We start from the raw sequence: 24354 nt of genomic DNA, 5'->3' as shown, positions 1-24354 counted from the left end.
CGAGCCTTGCTGCCACTGCCTGGAACAACTGCCACCGCTGGAGGACCCTTCCGCTTAAGGTACCGTGTTCCGCCTGGCTTCCCTTGCCACCGACTGTACGGGGTAGATTTAGCCCCCGGCTTTCGAACCTGGGAGTGCCTGGGACACCCTGGCTAAACTTTCTAAGCCACTCTAAACTCTTTCTAACTCTTTGCAAGACTTTGAATCCCTAATAACAGTGTGATCTTGGGCACATTTTTCGCTCCGGCTACTCTAAGAGTGGGCCCTGCCTAGTGACTTTTGCTCACCTGTGACTTGGTACTTCTTTGAGCCTATTGCAAGTGTTCTGGACCTTAGAGTGGTGTGTTTAACCTAATTCTGCTCCTTCTCCCTTCTTTTTACCTACTAGAGTGTCATCTAACGTTAAGCGCTCACCTCTGTTTGAATTATGTGGTGTTAACCTAGAGTTGTCTAGATAGGGATAAGGATTGGGACTGCTTTCCATATAACTGTGTTTAGAGTGTTTTACTATATTTTTGCTAGAGTGTTTTCAACTTATATGTTCTTGAAAATAAATAACTATATACTTTTGAAACCAAGCTCTGGTCAGTGTTTGCTTGTGCTATTGTGTCTGAGTACATATTGTGTATACTTTACATACTGCCTAACTCTTCTTGAGGGAAGTCTGACTGCTCGGCCACAGCTACCAGGTAAATCTGGGTGGTGCAGACTGCTACCAAGTGGGTTTACTGCTATACCTGTGGTCTTAAATCTTTTGCAGTGTTCCCCAAGGGAACTGCACAGGTTTCTGCCTAACAGTTTCCATCTCCGCTTCAGAGTCCCATGTAGGGTCCCTTGAGGGGGATAACGAGATGTCTGAACCCGACCCTTCACGTTCTGACTCTGACCGTTCTCCCTCTTCCTGTGGACGAGAACGATCTTCCTCAACCGGGTAAGCGGTAGGAATTCTGGATGGAGGGCGAGGAGCCGGGCCTGGCTCGTCGACGACTGGCGAAGCTTGTAACACTGTCAGGACACTAGGCTGAGGTAACCGTGTGTCCAACCGCTCCAACAGCTTCTGTAATGTGTTCAACACCTCCAGGGAAAGAACTGTCTGGGGATTCAGTAAGGAAGAGGTAACTGGAATGGCACTTCCACTCGAGAGCGACATCGAACCAGTTGGTTGTAATCCCAGATCGGTTGGATGTGCGACCGGACCACGGTCATCCTCCGCCAACGAGATGGAGAAAGCTGCTTCTGGTTGCAGCACGGCCTCAGGCAGGATCGGATCAAAAACCTCCGGTTGCCATCCCACCGACGGGGCCACCGTCGATGATGACATCTTTTCCATAGGCGCCGTTTGACCTGACGAAATAACCGTAGGAAGAGCCGTCGCCGAAGACAAAGCAGGCGTCGACGATCGGACCGTCGTCGATGAGGTCTGTGGCGCAGGGCCTTAAAGCATTCGCCCAGTTTTTAAACTCGACTTGTGGGACGAGGACTCTAGACTCAAGGTAGACTTATGACGGTCTCCTGAGGAGGATTTCGATGAGTCTTTTCTCTCCTTTTTAGATGAGGAGGAAGAAGACGAAGCCTTATGTGAAGAGGAGGACCTCGCAGGATGTTTCTCCGAGGGGCGTTTTTCAGATGAACGTGATTTCTTCGCCGGAGGCTCCGCCGACACTGAGCGACGAGGGGGCACAGGAGACTTAGACCCAGAGGCTGTAGAGCCTACCTCCGATGCCGGGTACTCACCCGCTCCGTCATTGAGCCAAGTACCCAGGCGTCTGTTGCGGTCTTTTAGGGTCTTTTGTGAGAAGCCCTGACAGATCTCACACGTGTCCACCGTATGATGAGGGTGAAGACAGTAAATACAGTCCATATGCCCGTCTCCTTCATACACTTTCTTAAGACCGCATGTAGCACACGGACGAAATAACGCCTTTCCAGACATTCTTCGAAAAGAAACAGTCGAAGAAGAAGAAGAACGTACAACCTAATAAAATAGTAGATACTCGAGGTAATCCCACTACTTTGGAAGACGGTTGAAATCTGAGGGAGCCGTGGGGGCGGGGCTATTTATGCCTCTGTGTCCTACTGGCGCTGCCATACGCGGCCCAAAACGGCATAGATAGGACACAGAAGTGTCAGAAGTTTTCCTATGGAAAATGTCTATATAACTTACCGAGGATTCCCAGCCTGACGACGGGGAATATTCTAAGCATGTGAATCCATGAAAGATCCAATACTGGAGAAAGACATTTACAAAAAGAAATGGCGAATAAACCCAGCCGGAACCGTGATAAAATATATATGGTCAAGCGGGTTTATGTTTGAGGCTAATATAATAGCCTAAAACAATACCATGGTTATTTAAGATACCCGCGGTATAAAAATAGGGTAGATACCACTGCCACCAGCCAAGTCTTAATGTAAAGGGAGCGAAACAATGCTCCAAGAGGCACAGACAAAAAGGGATAAGAGTTAACCGTTTCCAATACTCCATATAAGATGGGGTGTACTGGGTCTGTGGTTTTAAAGTGACTAAAGTAAAGTTAATGGCAACTGTACCCTTTTCTGGGGGACTGTAGTCAGCCCCAGAAAATGTAGTCAGTGGGAAGTCTCAAAGACAACCCTGTGTCACTGCACGGAAGGTGCTGTGTAACACACATGAAAATATGGTGCCATGGAGTAGGTGAGGCTCCAGTGTCCAAAATCACACAAAAAGTAGAAATACACATAGCAAAACACATGTAAGAGTGGGAAAAAAGGCTCACACTCTTACCAGGTGAAATGAAAAATCCTAGAAATCCAGCGAAACTGCTGAGGGACTCAGTAGGTAAGGGAAATCAACTATCTATGAGAATCCTCCCTAACACACTCGGCCGGCCTCCCCGGTGTGCCCCCCCTTGACTGGTTACTCCCAGCAAAGGCACACAGGCCTCCTTGATGGGCGCAATGCAGAGTCACCCTGTGCCGACCACCCTGGCATGCTCCAATGGCGGCCTCCCTGGCGTGCATCTCCTTGGTGCCCCTCCTCCATCGGCACTAGCAGCCGGCTTCCCGGGCATGAATGGATCCCTTGGTCCTGCTTACCGGAAAGAAAGAGAGGGAGGAAAAGGGGGTGAACTAACAGGCCCCTTATACTCTGGCTTCTGACTGTACTGCCAGCCTGACCAGCATGCTCGTGGCCCGAAGGCCGCACCCTGGGCACAACGGCAGCGCGACCCCCTCGCTGCCCGGCGGCACACAAGTTCCCCACACATCACAGGTGCAAGTTCCATAAGAAAAGCCTGCCAACAAGCACATCCCCTCACGAAGAAGAACGAGCCCCACAATCCAGGAACGACCTTCCGGTGATAGCCCAGAGCCCAAAAGTAAAGACTGGAAAGGCTAAAACCACTGACTGACAGGGAAAGGGCTATCCAACCGCAAGGGATGAACTAATAAAGTGGACTCAAAAATGTAATGTCCCCATGCTCAAATTGTACCCATTCATAGCTTATGTGGTCACCTTTGTGAGAATGAAGAAGGAGGTGGGTTTGAAGCTGCTATCCTGCATATTTCCAAATGCTTAAATTGGACTTAGTGATAATGTATCTCTTTGTTGTCTTGTCATTACTTTTGGCATGGGATGTTGTGACTTTGGCATGACACCAGAGGGTGCGTGCGGGGTCACGGGTGTCTGGTTAATAAAATAGGCAAGCAGTCATACCACTGACTCCTTCTTGCCTGTGTTGCCTCCTTTGCCACAGGGAGTGCAGCGACCACAAGGCAGAGGAACGGTTGACCAGAGCCCTTCACGACGTTTTTAAATTAAGGGGTTCGGTTCTACAAGATGAAATTATGATCACCACAGAACAACTGTGATAGTTCTATCCCACCCATCCTGCGTTGATACTGCCCCAATCCACCCTGCTTGCTCTGTGTTCTGTTTAGTAAGCGTAATTTATAAAATTCACTTCCCTTGACAACTAAAACAGTTCAGATCATTTTGTAGATATATTGCACAGGGTAAATTCTCGGTACACGCGTCTCTGTGGCGCAATCGGTTAGCGCGTTCGGCTGTTAACCGAAAGGTTGGTGGTTCAAGCCCACCCAGGGACGGCGCTTTTAAAAATAATACTTTTTACATTTAAAAAAAGTGTAATCTTTTTCGAACATATATAATCATAATTAGAACTTGAATAATTTCTGGTACCGTTCACCAAAGTCGAAGTGAACTCAACCAATGGAGTAAATCTTTCTTCTTTCGTGATTACATCCTGACCCGTTGGTACGCATCGGTACACTCCAAGCCTATTCACCAGTATTAAAGAGGCTGCTTGTGTACGCTGCCTGCGTGTTCTGTGATTTTGTACCATGCACTAGTGTGAACATTACATGATAAACTATGCATTATCACTATTCGTCGTTATGTTGGTGGAGAGTGCCATGTATCTTATCTTACTGCCAGTGAATCAGCGGTTGCTGGCATTGCAAGTAGCCTTCTTCCTTAGGGAAAGAGCAATTTTGGTGTGTGCAGGATGCCAGCATTGTGCATGAAGAGATGGGAGGGCCGATGCTAGAGTGGGCAGGACTGAGCTTGCTGCGTCCTGGTGAGCTGGATTGATGTTAGCGGTGAGCCCTCTTTCGGCGCTGGCCATTTTACCGCGGAGCATCCACAGTGGCGAATCAGCCAATTCAGCGCTGCTCAATTGGCGCTAGGTTGATTAGTGTTGTCTAGACCCTCAGGCACAGGGTCCAGACACACGGTTGCTGGGGGAACCCAGCCATACATGCCAACATTCAGACGCACCTGGGAGGGAGATTTCCACAGGGAAATCGGGAGACATACATTTCCCCATAGGAATGCATTGGGGCTACAATTATTTTAGGCAGGAAACTGAAAAATAGCACTATTTCCCACCAAAAAATCGGAAGTCTCACGCCTAAATCGGGAGGGTTGGCATGTATCCCCAGCCGACATCTGATAAAACGTATCAACTGCCAGAGTTGCCACGCAGGAGCTCTGGGACACTTATGCAGAGTTGCCATTCAGGGGCTCTGCTGGTTAGAGGTGGGCAGCGTCCTTGTGCAGGGGCACTGCCATGGTGAGGGCGCTGCAGGGCAGGCCCACTGCCTGGAATGCAGCCATAGCGCAGCACAGCAAAGATCACTCATCAGGCAGGAGTCTGGTGGAGCTGACTGATGAGTGGGAAACTGCTCATCCCTTTTATTACATTGGTCACAGACATGTGACTTCAGCACGACCCCTTAGCAGGGACTCATTGCTCCTTAAAGAGGCACAACATCACATTCCTCCTTTTTCATAACAAATGAAACAATGACAAGCGTCAGTGGACATAAAGTAGATTAAGAGCCACGAAAAGCAATACTTGGAATCATAGGTGCAAACATATACTGAGCACTATGTACATATTGATGGTGACAGTCAGGGTTGATGGGCTGCTGGTGGCACGTTGGCAGTTCTGCTACCTTTTGAGGGACAATTTAGTCAGCACGGGAGAACAGACACTTCAACCGCCAAATGGCACCATTGTCAACTACTGGCACCTTATTGACCTTGCCGACACTGTGTAGGAGTACTTTTACATACATTCCTTGACTGGGACCACTTTAAGCACCTTACAAGACATGCAGGCACTCAGCATAAAATGAATCATCACTGAATCCACTTTCAGCACTTGCTTGTATGCAGGAAACCAGTTCAAAACTTCCACTGATATCAGTTCAGGTGCCAGCAAACGCGCACCTGGGAGCACCAGGGGCCACATCGGCCTTGGACATTGATGGTGGGACAGGCAGCACCACGATCCTGTTGGCAGGTGTATGGGCCACATTACTTACTCAGCTCCCCCATGCAGGAGTACTGTTGGCATAGGAGGGCGCACAAGCTCTCATAGGAGCTGCAACCCTCATTTGTTTTTCCCCTTTTCATTTTCTTTCCTTTTGACAGTAACCACCACTTGGCCCGGGCACAAAGAGAGAGCCGCATGGCAGGATGCAAGCAAACACCCGCGAGTACCTTCTGCTCCACGCACATTTTCCTTTTGCCCATATCTTTTTCTGTTTTGAGTAAAACTCACTGCACTACCATTTGGGCCGGGGATCTTTTGTGGAGCCCATCAAGTTCATGTTGCAACCGCTGCTGCGCGGGCCTCTCTTTACTTCATGCTTTTTCCCTGCTCCAAACCGGACAACACACCGTTCACCTCTCAACGGCCCGGGAAAATTGTTAGTGGTGTGCAGACAGCCGTGTAACCACATCATTTATTTTTTCTTCTCACTCTGATCCAGAGCACCCACTGTTCGCCGCTCAGCTGGCCCTTCATGGGGAGCACCGGAAGCAGCGTGGCACATTTTCCTTTTTTTCAAAGCTCCCAACTCCGAGTAAAGACAATCACTGCCGATGGGCCCTGGATCACACCGGGGCCTTCCGGCACAGCAAGAGTTCAGATGACGGGAGCATACACCGCCTACAAGACCCGGGTCTGCTTCCGGTGGCACACTCACCGGGGCAAGAGAGAGGCGGGTCCCAGGCTGGGGCCGCTGCAGGCACTTCCTTGGGGCAGGTGCTTCACTCCTCCAGGCAGGAGCGCTGCCTCACCTGTGCAGTCACGGGCATCTGACTCCCACCCAGTACCCGGCAGCCACGAATCCACACCTCCTTCTCCTCCCACAGGAGGGAGCGCTGCAGTACAGCCAAACGCGCCACCCTCCATGCGGCCAACGGGACCGGCCGCGCAGCCACCGTCTTCCACCACACTCCGATCACAGAGCACCGAATAATACCGCTGCCAGCATTTCTTCCTCGAGCCGACATCCGACCTCGCAGCAGGGGTTCTTCCACTTCATCGCCATTGTTATGTCTGGACCTTCAGGGCACAGTGTCCAGACACACGGTTGCTGGGGGCACCCAGCTGACATCCGATACCAGAGATCTCTCTCATCCCTTTTTTTTTTTTTTTAAATTCAATTTTTATTGATTTTTGGAAAACAACAGCATAGGTACGCAAATTACAAGATTTGGGCAATCGCCCTCAACAAATCAAACTATAAGCCATTATTCCCTGCGTTTGTTCATCCCCCCTCCCCCCACCCCACACAGTATCTCGAGCGCTGCTGTCTACTTATAGAAATGATGCGGCATAGGGCAGCGTCAATCTGGGTTTTCTCCGCCAGTGGTCGACCGGCTTTTCAAGTTACAAGGGCATTCGTTCCATGTCGGGGCTTTTGGGCCGGGCCAAGGACGCTTGAGGGTCTCAGGACGTGGCCCATGTATTGCCAAACACCTCTTGAAATTGCAGCCAGTCTGTCTCTATTTGGGTACTTGAACCATGTAAAGCCGCAGTGAGTCTTTCCATTAGGAATATGTCTTTGGCAATCATCACCCATTCTTTCTTCGAGGGGAGGGCAGGCCTCTTCCACGTTATAGCGCGGGCCGCTCTGGCTGCCAACAGTAGGCAGTGTGAGAGGTCCGGTAATTTTTCCCAGTGGTCATCCCTATGCTGCAGGCCAAACAGTATCAATATCGGGTCCAGCGGGCAGCACACCTTCTCCCGCCTCTTTCTGCCAGCTAAGGACTTCGGCCCAGTAAGTTTGGACCTTCCCGCATGTCCACCACATGTGCCAATAGTTTGCCCTTTCCCCACACCCGTGCCAGCAAAGGGGGATTACGTCTGGGAACATCCTAGAAAGTGTGATCGGGTCATACTGCCATCTGTGCAGGAGTTTGACAGCATGGGTTTTGTATTGGCAAGAGATCGAGGTCTTAAATGATCTACTACAGAGTCGCCCCCAGAGACTGTCTCTGATCCTACAACCAAAGTCTCTTTCCCATTTCCCCCTGAGGCTTTTGGTGGTTCCCTCCCGGGGGGTTAAAAGGGCAGAGTAAAGGAGTGAGATGAGGCCTCTCATTTCTACAAGGGTATCTAAGATTTTTCTCAACTGGGGTGAATTATCTTTGTAATTTGGCCTTTAGTTTTGGTTTCATTAGGATTCCCTTGAGTCTCAGGTAGAGGAGTGGGGAGAGCCTACCTGTTCCCAAGGATTCTTCAAGCTCCTGGATGCTTATAAAGGACTCCTCCCTGACCAACTGACCACCTCTACATAGGCCCGCGTCAAACCAGGGCTGATAGTGTTCATGGCCTGGGATTTCCTCTAAAACTGGTGTGGACCAGATGTGACTCATGGGGGAGGGCCAAGTGGTCACCTTCTCACTGTGTCCCTTACTCTCCAACGCATTCCACATTGTTACTAGTATTGGGTGATCCCTGATTCTCCTTGGCAGCTTTTTCATCGGGACCCATAACCACTCACCCACTGCGACCGGGCTCAGGAGGGAGTTTTCGAGAAAAGACCCATTGTTTGTTGGGGTCCTCTCTGAGGTGGGGGGCCAGGGTTCTGAGCTGGGCTGCTCTGTGGTAAGTTTGTAAATCTGGGAGGCCGACCCCCCCTCTATCCTTGGGGAGGGTGAGTGTTTCGTAACCTATTCTGTGGCTCTGGCCTTGCCATATGAATCTTGTTATACGTTTTTTGGCTTCTTTAAGAAGTGCGTCTGGGGCTTCCAAAGGGAGCATCTGGAAAACGTACAGGACCCTGGGGAGAAGGTTAATCTTTACAGCGTTTATCCTTCCCATCCACGGGATTTGCCCCTTACCCCATGTCTCCATATCTTTAAATAAGTTGTCAAACAGCGGGGGGTAATTTGCTTGGCTTAGATCTTCATGGGGCCGGAGGATGTTGATCCCCAGGTATTTAATCCCTTCGGTGCGAATTTGAAACCCCAGGGGGGACAGCTCCGTGAGGTCCCTGTCTGCGTCTGGGGCAAAGGGGAATATCATTGACTTCCCTATGTTCATCCTGAAACCTGAGAATTGGCCAAACCGTTCAATAAACCGAACGGCCGCCGGGACCGAGCTAGTAGGTTCCCTCAGGTGGAGCAGTATGTCATCTGCATAGAGGCCGAGCTTGAAGGTACGACCTCCAACAGCAATACCGCGGACCATCGGGGCACATCTGATGTACTCTGCAAGGATTTCCATGGTCATGGCGAACAGGATTGGGGAGAGGGGGCAGCCCTGCCTCGTCCCCCTTTGAAGGCTGAATGTTCGTGAAAGGCGACCATTCACCATGACTCGAGCCGAGGGGTCTGTGTATAAGGCCTTAATGGCTCGCCTGATTCCCTCGCCAAAGCCCAGTTTGACAAGGGCTCCATGTAGAAACTCCCAGTCCACCCTGTCGAACGCCTTTTCGGCGTCGATGGTCACCAAGACAGGGTTGTCTCCCTTCGGGGCTGCTTCCCTCATCAGATGCAGGGTCTTTCGGAGGGTGTCCGCCCCCTGTCTCCCCTGTATGAAGCCCACCTGGTCGGAGTGGATGAGTACCGGCATATGGCTGTCTAGTCTCGTGGCTATGATCCTGGTGAACAGTTTAGCGTCCACATTCAGGAGGGAGATTGGTCTATATGACCGGCAGTCTGTTGGATCTTTGCCCTCCTTTGGGATCACTGTTATCAGTGCTTTGCCAAAAGACGGAGGCGCCCTCCGGTCCTCATGATATTTGTGAATAGGCCCGCCAGAAACCCCGCTAGTAGGCCTCCAAAGGCCTTATAGAAGCCTGCGGTAAATCCGTCCTCCCCGGGGGCCCTGCCCAGCTTAAGACCCGATATTGCCTTGAGTACCTCCTCGCTCGTTATTGGGGCGTCTAAAGCTGATGCCTCTGGGGGGTCCATCACGGGTAATGTTACTCCTCCGAGGTATGCTCCCAGTGCCTCCGCCTCCACTTCTCCTTCCCTCCCGTAGAGAGCCTCATAGAACCCCGCGAATTCCTCCACTATTCCCTCGGGATCCGTTTTTGTCCCCTCATCCCTGCATGAGATCCTTGACACCCATCTATCTCTCCGTTGGCCCCGGAGTTTGGCCGCCAGCATGGCGTCGGCCTTATCTCCTTTCTCATAATACCTTTGGCGCAGGTGTTGGAGGCCCGCTACAATTTTAGTTACTGAGCAAGGACCAATAAAACCTAGTTAAAAGAGAAATCACTCCAGTGTGGAGTTTCACACGGAGTCAATTTACAAATCAGCAGAATTAACCCAAATTTGGGATTTTCATGTGTTTTGTGAAGTACAGTCTTTTGATGTTTTATATATTGTGTGTTTAACTATGAATTTTATGTAACGTGATCATTTTAAGAGTGTTATAATTAAATAAATTATTGTATGAATAAGTATATTCGGGAATATACGATTCCTGGTGTTTGTCACCTCTGTGGGTATATTGTACGGTGTTTACACCCTTTTTTTGTTATATATACCGCTACAATTTTCCCCATCTCCAATGCTCTCAGCTCTTGCCTTTTCTCTCTTGCATCCCCCAAGTCCCTTTCCCTCTCCTCATCCCTCTTGCCTTCCGATCCCTCCAATGCTATTATCTCCGGCCGTAGCCTATGAGCCAGGAGAGTCCTGGTGTTTTTTTATGGAAGCCCCCTCTCTAATCAGAACACCCCTCCAGGTCACCTTTGCTGCCTCCCAGACTGTCTCTATGTTGACTTCACCCGTGTTATTGAGTTCAAAATATTAATTTATCACCTTCTCCATCGCCTCCTTAAAAACCACATCCCTTAGCAGGAAGTCATTGCATTTCCACAGGGATTCTCTGGGTTTCAGACCCAATACACTAATATCTGCCCAGACCATGTTGTGGTCCAAACAGCTAACCGGGCGGATGATGCAGGACTCCACTCGGCTCATATTCTGGTGCCCCATGAAAAGATAATCTATTCTCGTTCTGGTGCAATGGACCGCTGAGTAGAAGGTGTATCCCTTACCTTCCGGATGCAATTCCCTCCATGTGTCCACGAGCCCATAGCCCCACATTAGCTCCCGTAATTTCCCCTGGGGTCTGCCCCCTCGGCTGCCTAACGGGATGGCCCCTCCACTATGATCTAGTTCCCGATTTGCCCACATGTTAAAGTCTCCACCCAGTATAAGGAGCCCCTCTGTCCTGGCCATTATCTCTCCCATTGCCTCTTTGAGAAATTCAACCTGGCCCACATTAGGACAATAGATTGCTGCTAGGGAGACCCTGGAGTTGTGCAAGTCACCTGATATAATCATGGCTCTACCGTCTTCCCTCTCCCACCTGGTTACCTCTGTGAGTCTCTGGTTTCTCTGCAGGATGATCCCGACTCCACTCCGTTTTGTGGGAGCGGATGCCCAGAAGGTCTGGCCCACGTGTGCTCCCGGGATGGCCCTCTCCTCTCCCGTGACCGTTCTAGTTTCCTGTACGAAGAGGATATCTATTTTAGCGTTCTTCATTTCCCTCCCCAAGAGGGAGCGCTTTGCTGGGGAGTTCAGACCCTTTACATTGAGTGAGCCAATTCTTAGTGACTCAGCCCGGCCCCTATTCTCATTGTCCGCCATTGGGTCCTTGTCTTGTGTATAACTTCTTCCCGGATCTGTGCTTGCTGCCACCTTCCAATGTGGTTTTGAGACTGTGTGGGTCCCCAAGATCCCCAACCCCAACTCTCTCCCTTCCCTCCTACCCCCTCCCCTTCTCTATCATGACGCCTGCCAACGGGCAAGCCACCAGGGTGAATGCAAGTCCATCCACCGCAGCCCCCTTGTTAAGCTCAGCGTCCCCGGCCGGGGCTGTTTGATTCAATCTCTCAGGCTCACTAATAGCGAGCCTCTGATCACTTTGTCCCCTTCGGCTTCTGTTGTGGGGGTTTTAAGTTTCTTGAATTTCCTTCGGCCCTTTATCTTCTTCTTTGTGGACCAGGGGTCCTCCGGTTCCCTCACAGCGCTCCGAGGCTCTTGCGCCTCCATCTCGTTTACTTCCTCTGGGGTACCCCCTTTGAGTACCTGCAGCACTTGGGATGCCTCCTTGCCGCTGGTTACTCTATAGTCCACTCCTGAGCATTCAAAAGACAAGGCTAATAGGAAGGACCACCTGTATCTTCGGTCTTGGCTGGTGAGCCACTGGGTGAGTGGCCGGCACTCTCTTCTGCGGGTAAGAGTGAAAGCCGAGAGGTCCTGGTAAATCCTCACTGTGTCTCCTTCGAACAAGAAACTCTCCAGCCTTCTCGCTTTCTCGAGGACCTCCATTTTCTCTCTGTAGCGGAGGAAGCGCACAACTATGGACCTTGGGCCGCCCCTCGCTCCACCTCCCCCTCGGTGGGCTCTTTCCAGCTGGACTTCCTTGCCCCCCTTGAGTGTGAAGAGTTGGTTGATGAGGCCCTGAACCTTTCTCCCCACGTCTGCAGCAGTCTCACCTCTCTGTTGAGTCACACCCATAACGCGCAGGTTGTTTCGGTGTTCTCTGTTCTCTAGGTCGTCCATTTTCAGGGCTATATCCTCCTCTCTGATTTCTAGGTCTGTTAGCCTCGCTTCGTATTTCATGTCTAACAGGTCCATTTGGAGGTGATTGTTTTCCATTCCCTCCATTTTTTCCTCGAGCGTCTCCACTCTCCCCCTGAGATCAACTATAGAGGCTTGTATGTCCGTTCAAATCGCTTTTATCTCCTGGAGGATGTCCTTGAGGTCGTCCTTCGTTAGCACTGCGGGGGTGGGGTGGGGTCGGCACTTGATGGTATGGTGACTGTGTGGATCACAGAGGGGTGCGTCGGACCGGCGGAAGCGTTGGATGGAGCGGATTGCGCACGTGGGCTGAGTTGGTTCCAGGGCTCCGGTCTCTGGGTGCCCTTTGGAGTATGGGTGGGTGCGGGGGGTGCCTCTCACCCTGCCTTAATGCCTTGAGCTTTCCTCTGGTCGTCTTGGGCCCGCCCCCGCTTCCGTGGAGGCAAGCTTGCAAGTGATGGCTCCGGTCCTCACAAGGGGGGCTAAGATTGTGATTGGGGCCCGTTTCCCCAGATGCGTCATGGCTGAAATATTCCGGGGGGACCCTTGTACTCCAAGGGGAAGGGCCGTGCCAGCTTTTATGGGGTGAGTTGCGCTGGACCGTGCCCGGAGGGCGCCGGGGTGGGGGGGGCCAAAACCAGTCCGCCGAGTATCAGTTCTCCCCCCTGCGCTCCTCACCTTCTCCGGGCCGTCGAGGGCCTCCACACGTCCATTGTGGGCTCGGACCCCTTCACTGGGGGCTCCTTTTCAAGTAGGCCTCCGTGCGCGGGGGATGGGTCGGGAGGCCCCCGGAGTCCTGATTTGCTGCTAGTTGTCTGCACTGGAGCGTCCCTGGCCTCGTGCGATGTCCACACACCACTGAGGCAGAGCTCCGAGGCCCGCTCAGCGTCTGCGCACGGCCGGGGGCGTGCTCTGGCACCCCCCCCCGGTGTTATGGGCGCGGGCCGCGGCTGCGTAGAGGACGATCGGCTGCTCCGGGTTCTGCGGCAGGTCCGGCCGAGGCCCGGGGCCCCGCGAGAGGTGACGCCCTCAGTGGCTCCGCTGCACGGCCTCCGAAAAGGTGTCCTCTCTGTTGCTCGCCGAGCGGGGCCAGGCTATATCCACTTTCGGAGGGGCGCTCGATTCGTTGGGCCGCTGCCGTGGGGGCGCACATTCCCGTCGGGGTTACTCCAAACTCCCGGCCGGGGATTGGCTCAGAGTGCTAGGCCATGCAGTGGTGGAGGAGCGCTGGTCTCACACGTCCAGCATGCTCCGCGCCCCCTGGCGGTCCCTCTACTGAGCCCCTCATCCCTTTTTATTACATTGCTCACAGACATGTGACATCACACGAGCCCTTAGCAGGGACTCGTTTTTGCTTAAAGGTGCACAACATCACAATTAATTCCCAGCTGCCTTTGCACCCTATTAGTAATTCACCCTCGCGCCAAATGCCCATAACCCGGATTAAACTTAATTTAAAAAATGTATGAATTCTGTAAGAATAATAATCATATTTTAGTTCTCTGATTTTTACCCCCATCCCCTGCATGTTTCTGTAACGTTTTGTGTCATGTCTTTTATGTTGGTTATCAAAGTATGATGATCAATTGCTGTTATTTGTCAAATGTACACTTTCTCTAACATTAGCCATTATATTTAACAATGCATTTAAATATTGTTATTGCATATTTCTGCTTTATCTTATTGTATTTACAAACGTTTAATACAAAATATTTAAATAAATAGCTATTCCAATCGAAAAAACAAAATCGGAATGCAATTACATACACATTCAATTAAAATCTAAGCCGAGTTTGTTAACCCCAGTGCGGTCACAGTCTACTACTAACACCAGATCAGGAAGGAAAAGGAACGCTCCCCTTGTGCTGATTTCACTTAAAATCGAAGCTATACAAAGAACAGTGGAGATGAGAGGCCTCTCCTGCCATGGAAACCCCTGGGACGTCATTTGGGGGTCGCCAGGGTTCGCACCTGCAATGCCTGGGGTCTCCCTTGCTACCCATTTTGGTCTCCCTTGCTACCTTTATAAAACTCCACTTTTTATTTTTATTGAATTTCTTGGGCTGTGGTCAGTGCCATATGGCTCTTTGTTTCTGGAGTGGCTGGCTTTCTTGTTCTGGCCTCTTAAAAAAAACTGGGGGCTCCACAAGTGTAACACTTTGAGCAGTGATCCTAAATAAGAAAGAATAGGCATAACAAATAACTCATCTTTCAGGAATTCTATATAATAATTGCTAGACTCATTAAAGGTTTATTTCAGGCACACTTCAGGGGGTGAGTCACTGATTTAGTCTGTTCTTAAACACCTCAAATTCACAATGCAGACACAAACTTCCAAAAAGCATTTAAACTAGAATAAGCATCCATTTTGGACTTTGCATTTTACTTTTCGCAAGTTGCAGTTTTAGCATGTTTTTTTCTGCCATATCCCTGTTACGATCAACACAAGACATTCCATTTTGGTGTCCTCGGTCTCTTGAAAAAATCCTTGTGCCTAAAAGCTTGTGTACAGTGTAGAAATGTATGACCATAGCACACAGTGTCAGTTGATTTCATTGTGCCACAATTAATGCTTTGTTGCTATTTGTCTATATTTCCTATCTCCGAGGCATGCTGTTCAGGATGTTTGTTCGCATGTATGAGTTAACAAGTGCGCAGAGTACGGGATGCCGTGCGAGTGCGCTGCTTTCCCTGAGCTACTCTAACATTTTTAATACACAGTTATGAACCCACCCGCTGGTATGTATTTTGCCAATCTCTGAAGCCTGAAAAGTAGATCCATGCAGGCTTGACATGTGGCCAACTTTGCATCAGACTTGCAGATGAACTGACCTGCTGTTAAATCTCAGTTACCAGATTAACGGTATCCACTACAGAGTGCAATTTACTTTCTAACTTTCAAAACATTCTGACATGTATTTGCTAATTTTACTATAGCCGGTACACACCTGTAGCCAGTAAGATAGCTCAGTGAGTTGAGTGTTCGCTGAACGTGATGTGCATGTTACTTGCAGGTTTGAATCCTGGTAAGGCCACCTCATCCTTTCATCCTTCTGAAGTTGATAAATGGGCACCAACACAAGTTGGGTGACGTATGTATATTTGTTCTATATAAAGCATGTAAGTGCTATATAATAACACATCATTGTCATTTGGCCTTGGACGTCTGCTATGCATCCACGGTAATTTGGTAATATGGGCCTATACAAATTGATATTAATGAAACATGTGGTGATCCGTTCTTGTATGAAATGTATATCACCTTACAGTGATAGCGTTATGTATTATTTGTAGTGTACTTAGGAACAACGGTATGTGATGCCACTTCCTGTTTTGTCAAGGGGTGAAATGTGTTCAATTGCTTCCTGTGATGTCACTTCGAGGTGGTGTCAAATGACATCACTTCCTGTGCTGTCATCAAAGGTCAAGGGTTGTGTGATGTCACTTCCACTACCCCAGGCATTGTGGAGAAATGACATCCCTGTCAAACTGCTCTAGTAACAGTTTTGGGAGCAATAAAGGCTAGTGTTAGATGATAGTAACATTCTGTACTCTTTGGCACCCACGGGCATGTTGACATACAAAGGGCACCAGTAGTTCGTTCCATTGGGGCAACAGAAAATAACTCGTATTTTATTTGTCTAAGCCAATTATAAGTGTTCTTTCTAACTTTCTACCTAGTTGTATACACACATGTCCAATTCGGCGTGGTGGAAACAGGAGCAATAGTTGGGCGGGGTGAATTTGTTCGTTTCTGTCAAGGGAACCTTGCACTGTCCATTATTCTGACATAATGGTGTTGCTGGGTGATGCTTTTCACGTGCGTGATGCCACACTTTTGTTGGTCATCATAAGAGTGGTTTGGTCAGTTTTAATTTGCTTACATTTAATGTAATACTGTTCTCCTCTAGCGGCCAAAAGTGACAGCACGGACTTCCCCACTCTCTTTTCTAGTGCTTGTGCTTCCCCAGCGGGAACGGCTGTCCTCGAATTCCCTATGTGTAGGGCATATCATACTATTAAATGCAGCTTGTGGTAGGCGCTCTTCTAGTCCAACGCTTTAAACGGATAGGTGCACTTAGAAACTAGCATTGTACTGAAAAGGATAGCGTTTTTAGAACATATTTTCCAGTTTATCTGTATGTCAACTGTTTCTATGTTTAATATGACATACATAGAAAAGCTTTTATAATTGCATGAAACCTGAAAGCCACATATTTATTTTCGATCTCTCGCCCAGTTCGCATGCATCACGCGCCAAAATATGCTGCCAGCGATAGGCGCCTGCCCCCACTTGGCCGCGGCCAACAAGTTTGGCCGAAAAGGGATCTGCTGTGAAGTAGCAGTGTCGAAACCTCTGGTACCAAAGAAGCCGCACAAAAACGTCCTGCGTCGTGATGCTCACTGTTATGGCCTGAACCCCTGGATGCTTGGCTGAATGATGTCACTGAGAGAATGTTCTAGCCCAGTCAGTTGAAGATGTAAGCCTGAGTGGTGGGTGCAGGTGGGTTCCCTTTTCGGGCTCAACCCTGATCCTGAGCTACCTACTTGTTACAACTTAATAAATGGAACTTGAGTGATCTTACCTGCTGCCTCCTGGAGTCCACATAACAACACTGACGATGAGTTGGTTTTTAAAACTGGATCCAGGTGTGGAGACCAAGGAACAAGGTGTCTACAAAGAAAAGAAAAAGGATTAAACTGCTGTGGGGAGTGCAGTAACAGGTTTTGGACCCACTGCTCCCATATGTTGAGGACCAACCACCCAGGGTGTTTTATAAGTGTTCTGGCAGGAGAAAGGAACTTTTAAAGCAGCTGCATTGAGAGCACTTGTGAAAAGAAGTAAGAAGAGAAGCAAGGCGTGAGTGCCCCGCAGTGCGACCTCCCAGGGCAAATAAGAAGAGGCAGCTTGGCTAGGAACACCTTCTTCAAGCAGCTACCAGGAAAAAATCCATAAAGGGGTGCCCGAGTGCACCTGTGGTGCCTGTTAAACTAGAGTATGATGACCAAAGATGGGTCGCCACCCTCATGCTGGGTGCCCTCATAATCCAGAGTCATGGATGCCTATTTTCGATTCTACTAAAAGAGTTGTTTGGCGTTCACCGTGTGCCAAAAAGAATGTGAAGCTTAACTCTGGGATCAGATGTCAGACAAGATTCATCACAGTGAGAGCAATGCGGCCGTTGTTGCCGTTGGACCTCAGACGCTCCGATATTCAAAATACTAGGATCAACAAAAAAAACAAAAAAAAATAAAAATAGGTATTTCGCGCATGTTAGGCAGAAACCTGTGCAGTTCCCTTAAGGACCACTGCAAAAGATTTAAGACTACAGGTGTTAGCAGTAAACCCACTTGGTAACAGTCTTTACCACCCAGATTTACCTGGTAGCTGTGGCTGAGCAGTCAGACTTCCCTCAAGAAGAGTTAGGCAGTATGCAAAGTATACTCAATAGGCACTCAGATACAATAATACAAGCAAACACTGACCAGAGCTTTGGTATCAAAGTATATAATTATTTATTTATAAACACACAGTTGAAACACTCCAGCACTCTTATTGTAAAATATTCCAAACACAGTTACTATTATGATATATACACCCCTTTTTCCTTATTAGAAAATCACAGTAAGACACCACTTATTTTCATACAGAGGCGAGCGCTTAACTAGATTGCACTCTACTAAGGTGGTGAAAAAGGGAGGGAAAAAGACAGAATATGCAGGGTTACACCACTCTACGATTCAGGAACACTATTAGCAAGGCAGAGAGCAAAAAGTCACTGGTGAGCGAAAGTCCAAAGGCTGGGCCCACTCTTAGAGAGAGCAGAGCGCAAATGCGCCCAAGATCACACAGTTACACTAGGCTTAGAAAGTCTTGCAGAGGGTTCAGAAAAGAGTTTAGAGAGGCTTAGAAAAGTTTAGCCAAGGTGTCCCAGGCTAACCCAGGTTCGAAAGCCGGGGGCTAAATCTACCCCGTACAGTCGGTTGCAAGGGAAGCCAGGCGGGACACGGTACCTTAAGTGGGAAGGATCCTCCAGCGGTGGCAGTTGTTCCTGGTAGTGGTTGCAAGTTGCGTCGTCGTCCAGGGGAAGAGAAGATCTCGACGTGGTGGAAAGATGCAGGTCGTTGAACTACCAGGGCAGAAACCAGCCGCAGAGTTTTCCGGTAAAAGGTGGTACCTTTGTCTCGCGGTCGTGGTAAAACTTGGTATCCCGGTTGCTGGGGTGCTTAGCACGGGCAAGGCGGCCACGAGATACGTCGGGAAAGCGAAAAGACGGTGAAACTGGTTATCCCCACCAGTCAAAGGAAGAAGACTCTCCGGCGGGAAATCTCCTCTGTCGTTGGGAAAAGTGGTGAGACGGTCCAGCAGGGCTCCACCGGTCGTGGTGTCGTGGCAGGTCGGCTCAGCTTCTCCCTCATCAGATTCTTAGGTCCTGTGGCGACTTCTGAAGTTCCAGTCCCCAAAGCCCTGCTTTTATGCAACAAACCCCCATTCACTCAGCCTAGCTGTCACTCAAACATGCTAAGTGGTGAGCTGGCCGGCTCACCACTTGGGCCAATCAGGACGGAGTGCGACTTGAGTTGCCTAGGCAACACAGTCTAGGGTGCCTAAATTCCCCTCCACCCCTCCTAAGTACCCCAGACATAGTGGCACCACTTTGGAGGGCTTCTGTGGAGAAGCCCGCCAAAAAGTGGAACAAAGGGTTCGACTTGGGTTGAAATCACAGAAGAGAACACAAACGCCATTTTAGAATCAAGTTTTGGCAAAAAATACCAACCGGAGAATTAATATTAATTAAATAAACCGGCGGTATGTTCGAGGCTACCTTAAATAATTAAATAAAGATAGTAGCCTAAAACAATGGGAAATCCCATAGGAAAATATTCGCGGTTGAATATAAAAAGTAGTATCCACTGCCACCAGCCAAAATTCGATCAGGGGGGACGGAGACGTGCCCCCTCGACTAACAGACCCTGGGGCAATCGAATTGCCCCAGCCAGTACGTCCACAATATGATGGTTTGTACTGGTTCTGTTCAGAATTTAAGACTAGTAAAGTCAATGGTGACTTTACATGCCCTGGGAGACAGTAGTCAGTCCCAGGGTATGGAGTCTGTACTGGGGGGGGGGGTCACTATGACACCCCTGTGTTACTGCACGGAGGGTTCTGTGTAACACAATCACAAAAACACATGAAACCCTATGGAGTAAAAGACCCCATAGCCCATTAAACACATCCAGATTCAAAGAAACACACTCAAATCATGTCCAAGAGTGAGGGTAAAAGAGTCTCACTCTTGGCAGGAGAAAAAAATAAACCCCAAAAATCCAGCAAAGCTGCTGGGGACTCACTAGGTTAGGAAATTCAGCCTAAACAGAGAATTCTCCCTAACAGCGCAGCAGATAGCAAATGCAAAAAACAAAACAAAGCAACTATTTAGCATCTTTAAGACAATTGAAAAACCAAGCCAACAACCTTGTTCCTTTACTCCCACTGTGGAGGACTGTTTGAGAGTTCAAAAGGCATTTGCTGACAAAGTTCTAAATGCCCACAATAAAATCAGAACATCTCTTCTCGATGACTCTTTACATGCCCCAATACATACACAAAACAATAATCTAGATGAGGAGAAACTAGTTTCTCATTTAGAAATATAAATCTGGCGGAATTGATGGAATCAATGAATTGCATGCACCCGACCTCCCGTTTAGGAGATCGTATTCCATCCAAGCTCAGGCTCACTCATAAGAACATCTTTGGTCTTTTTCTCGTCCGTTTTATAAATGCTTCTTTTAACCACAATAAGGTACCTAAGAGTATAAAAGAAGTAACTGTGACTCCACCCTGAAGATAGTGTCAATTTACGTCCAAACACACACACACACCATTCTTACTGAAAATATAGGACAAAATGGAAACCAAACAATTGCAGAACTTTATGGAACAAAATAAAAGTTTCCAGCCCAAACAATCCGGTTTCAGAATACAACATAACACAGAAACTGCGTTATTGGATTTGCAATCAAATATGTTAGATTTAGTGGATTCAGGCAGAAGCGGCATGCTGTTTTATTGGACTTAGCAGCTTTTGATTTACTAGATCATGATATTTTATTGGCTGCTTTGGAGAAAGTCGGAAATTTCTTACCAACCTGGGTGGTGGGTCTTAAACACCTGGCTAACAAAGTATCCGCCATCCATTGCGGTGACATGTGATCAAATTTTTCACCCATCACATGTGGAGTCACACAGGGTGCCTGCTTGTCACCAACTTTGTTTAACCGTTAGATGGTACCACTATGTAAATTGCTGGATGATGCAAATGTCATGTTTACAAATTACGCTGACGACACTCTGCTTCTACTAGGTTAACTGGGGATTATGAACAGGATAGTTCCATGCTAAACACAATCTTTAAAACATTAATGCAATGGATGCAGAGGCATTGGATGTGTCTCGATGCAAACACAGAGCTACTGATTTTTGACTCTTTACATATGAGAACTAAATTAGATCCCATGATAACTTCCAGCTTGATGGAAGTGTCATTAAAACATTGTCCAATGTAAAAACACTGGGTACCTACTTGGACTGCTCTGTCAGCTCAGAGGCTCAAGCAAATTGAGTAATACAAATTACCCACTACTACCTCAAACATTTAAGCAAAATCAGACCTCTCATATCTGAACAAAATTGTGAAACACTGGTGAGAGCTACCATCCTATCTAGGATGGATTATTGTGATTCACTTTTGAGTGGGGCTTCAGGAAAAGATCTGCATGGCCTTCAAATTATACAAAATTATGCGATTCGGGTCATAAAACAAGTGCCACGAGGAGATCATATTACAGAACATCGAAGATACCTCCACTGGCTGCCAATCAGAGCTAGAGCACTCTTTAAGTAGCTTGTATTCGTGCACAAAATAATATATGGCAATGCTCTTGGCTATTTGAACGAGAAAATCACCTGACATCAGTCAAACAGAAGGCTTAGATCAACTAACACTATGGGCCTCATTAGGAGTTTAGAGGCAGCCATGCCCTTAACAAGGGCATGGCTGCCTCCAAACTAGGGTCCGGGTTCCCTGAATGGGGAAATACCGGGCCATTCCGACCTTGGAGGGCCCGGTATTTCCCCATTCAGGGAACCCCGACCATCCCCATTCCCATTCGAGCCCCCATAGGTGAGGTCTTCTCGATTATCCCTTGTGTCTCCAGCTTCTCTAGCTCTTTCTCTACTGTTTAGCGCATGAGGAAGTGAACCCAGCGATGTCTCACAGACTTGGGTTCAATTGTTGGTATGTAGTTTGAATAGTCTCGATCAGAGGCACCCTATGCCCTGGAATACCTTGTTGTGTTTTGCTAGAAGGTTGTCGATGCCGGGTGCGTTGATGCTGAACGCGAACTGTACTAGCCTCAGCTTTTCGGCTGTGCGGCAGCTCAGGAGTGTCTTCAAACCTGCATCTACCACATAGATCCGGGCTCGACATGTTGTTCCGTTGTGTCTTAGGTCAGAACAGAATGATCCAGAAAATGGTAGCAGCTTTTTGCACACATAGTTGGGGCATTGGTTTGATTTTCTTGAACTTCAGCAGAGGCATGACATTTACCGTCGTCCCGGTGTCTATGACAACCTTGGTGGGGGTCCAGTTGGCTAGGATTATGCAGGAGGGCCGTCTGGACTCTTTTCCCTTGGGATTGTTTTTCCTTGGTTTGATGGCGGATATCATGTGGACGCCTTCTCCTTTCTTTTTAGGTTGATTCTGGTGTCTTTCCAGGGGATGCCTCTTCCTCCAAGGTATCATTTGTGCCGCTGCTGGTTGGTGATCTCTGTGCAGTGGCTACAGCCCTGGCCTTGCCCCTCTCTTTCCGCATGGGGTTTGATGTCTCTGGCAGTTCAGCTCCATTCTGATCTTCCTCCGACTGCTGCTATCTCCTCTTCTTTCTGGACGTTGTCAATGACCGCTACTTGGTCGTCTGTGCATTACCGCAGTCTGCCCACGGCTAGGATGCGGTCTAGGGAGATGTTTTTCTCAGAGAGCACGGTTCTGCGTAGTTTGTCTGAGGAGATTTCCATTAATAACTTGGCAGACAGTGAATTCTTCGTCTGGGAATACGCAACCTAGCGCCATTTCCCTAAGCCGTACGTTGTAGTCAACAATATTTTCCTTTGCCCTTTGTCAGATCATGCTGAACGGGAACCTTTCATAATCAGGGTATAACTCTGGTTTGAATGTGTTATTTGATGCTGACCGCTGCATTGTAGTTATCCGTTGCACCCCTGTTTGGCAGAGTGTTGAACAGCCTGAGCGCTAGAGCGCCGAGGTTGAGCAGTAGCAGGGTGTGCAGTTTCTTTTCTTCTGTTATTTCTCTGGCTTGCAGGTTTAGCTCAAATTGTTCGAGTTATATTTCCCACTGTAGTGCTGCTCTGGTGGCATAAGGGTCAACAGGCCTCATAAACATCCCATGCGTGGTGTCTGGTCCTGGTATTTACCTCTCCACTCTCATTGAGCTTCTCCTGGGGCCTCTGCTGCTGCACTCCCTAGTTGGGCTGCTTTGTTGGCCTGCCATGGGAGCAGGCGGGCGTATGTGTGTGTATGGCTCACTGCTCTTCTTGCAGCGTGTTGTTCTGGGTTTCAACACTCTAATTGGTAAACATGCACCCCTTCCCCACGCCCTCACCTCATGCGGGCCGACATATTCGGGATTGCTCCATTCTGCTGCGCTACGTGCCTTCTCCTGCAATGTTGAATGCAACCTTTGGGCCCTGGCGGGGCACTGTCGCTCCGGCTGGTTGGGATTTGATGAGCCGGCAGTTGGAGCATGCAGCCACTAATAACACGTGGCAGGGTGAAACGAGTCGAGTCGATCCTCGTCGCCAGTGTGATACTTAGGCCCTAACCTCCGGATGCCTGCAAGGAGGTCCGGCGACTAACCTGCAGCACGCGCATTTGCCATGGAGCGCAAATAACGACGCAAACAGCCTGGTGTTCGTTCTACTTGGCTCCGCCTGTTTCTGTACATTGCCGTTCTTTATTTCCTATTTCCCTTGTCATGTGAGGTGGGCTCGGTGTCACTCACGTGACTCTGGCGGGCGAATGTGCTGCGGGACGCGGCATGGCAGGCGCCGCCCCTTAGTGGGGGTTGCCGGGCCAGAGACACTCCCCCCCCCCCCCTTTTCCTTCTCCTTTGGCGGTCCCACGGGGGCGTGGGAGGAGGGGCCAACTCACGACCACGGGAGGGGGGGCAAAGGGGGAGGGGGCCGCCCCGGAAGTGGTTGGGGATCATGGTCTTGGTTGGGGGGGGCCGGCGGGAGCAGGAAGCGGGGGGGGAAGACCCTACAAAAGGGTAGGATCGTCACACGGACGATCACTTCCCCCGGTTCCTGCCCCCGCCGAGTGTGGTCGAAAAGAAGCATTTTCCCACCCGCCCTCTCTTTATGAGGAAATGTGATGTAATAAATTTTGTTTCTTTTGTTTCCTTTTCAGGTCGCCCGGCGGAGTTACATTGTGATCCCTGTAGCAAAGCGCTGTCAGGCCCATAGGGGAATGCACAGCCAACAGATTAGAACTTACGGCGCCCCAGGAGTACTAGACTCAGGGGAGGCCCTGGGGAAAAAGGGGAGGGAGATAGGGGTCTTGGAAACCATTCCAAACCCGAAAGAGAGGGGCGGGGGGATCAAAAGAACGAAGCTCAAAATACAACAAAGGTCTTCAAGGGAAGCCCACCGGGGGGGGAAGGAATTTGGGGATGAGGGTCTCGAGTAGAGGCTGTGCTAGAGAAGAAGGTGGGACTGTGAGTCAAAGTAGCACGGGACACTAGTACATATGGACATCGTAGGACGATGACTTTTTAGGCAGGGAGAAAGTGGTGGGTCGGCACCGGAGGTCGGGGTCGGCCCGTTGTTGTATGTGAAGTACGAGTTGCATTGGGACACTGTCGGTGGTGTCTGTATAGGATCTTCCAGTCGCAAGGCGCCAAGGGGCGGCCTGCGGTAGATAGAAGGGGAC

General features: G+C 49.3%; 1 long non-coding RNA gene and 1 other non-coding gene across 2 annotated transcripts in view; both read left to right on the top strand.

Annotated features, from left to right (window-relative positions):
- LOC138568517 (uncharacterized) overlaps positions 1–24354 on the top strand; it is a 282465-nt gene that overhangs the window by 173495 nt on the left and 84616 nt on the right. The window lies entirely within an intron of this gene.
- TRNAN-GUU (transfer RNA asparagine (anticodon GUU)) lies at positions 4013–4086 on the top strand. The gene has a single exon. It is a non-coding gene; the product is annotated as a tRNA-Asn (tRNA).

The sequence above is a fragment of the Ambystoma mexicanum genome, chromosome 1p (assembly GCF_040938575.1).
Source record: "Ambystoma mexicanum isolate Mex_15411 chromosome 1p, UKY_AmexF1_1, whole genome shotgun sequence".
NCBI classification, from domain to species: domain Eukaryota; kingdom Metazoa; phylum Chordata; class Amphibia; order Caudata; family Ambystomatidae; genus Ambystoma; species Ambystoma mexicanum.
This window is presented reverse-complemented; position numbering and strand designations above follow the sequence as displayed.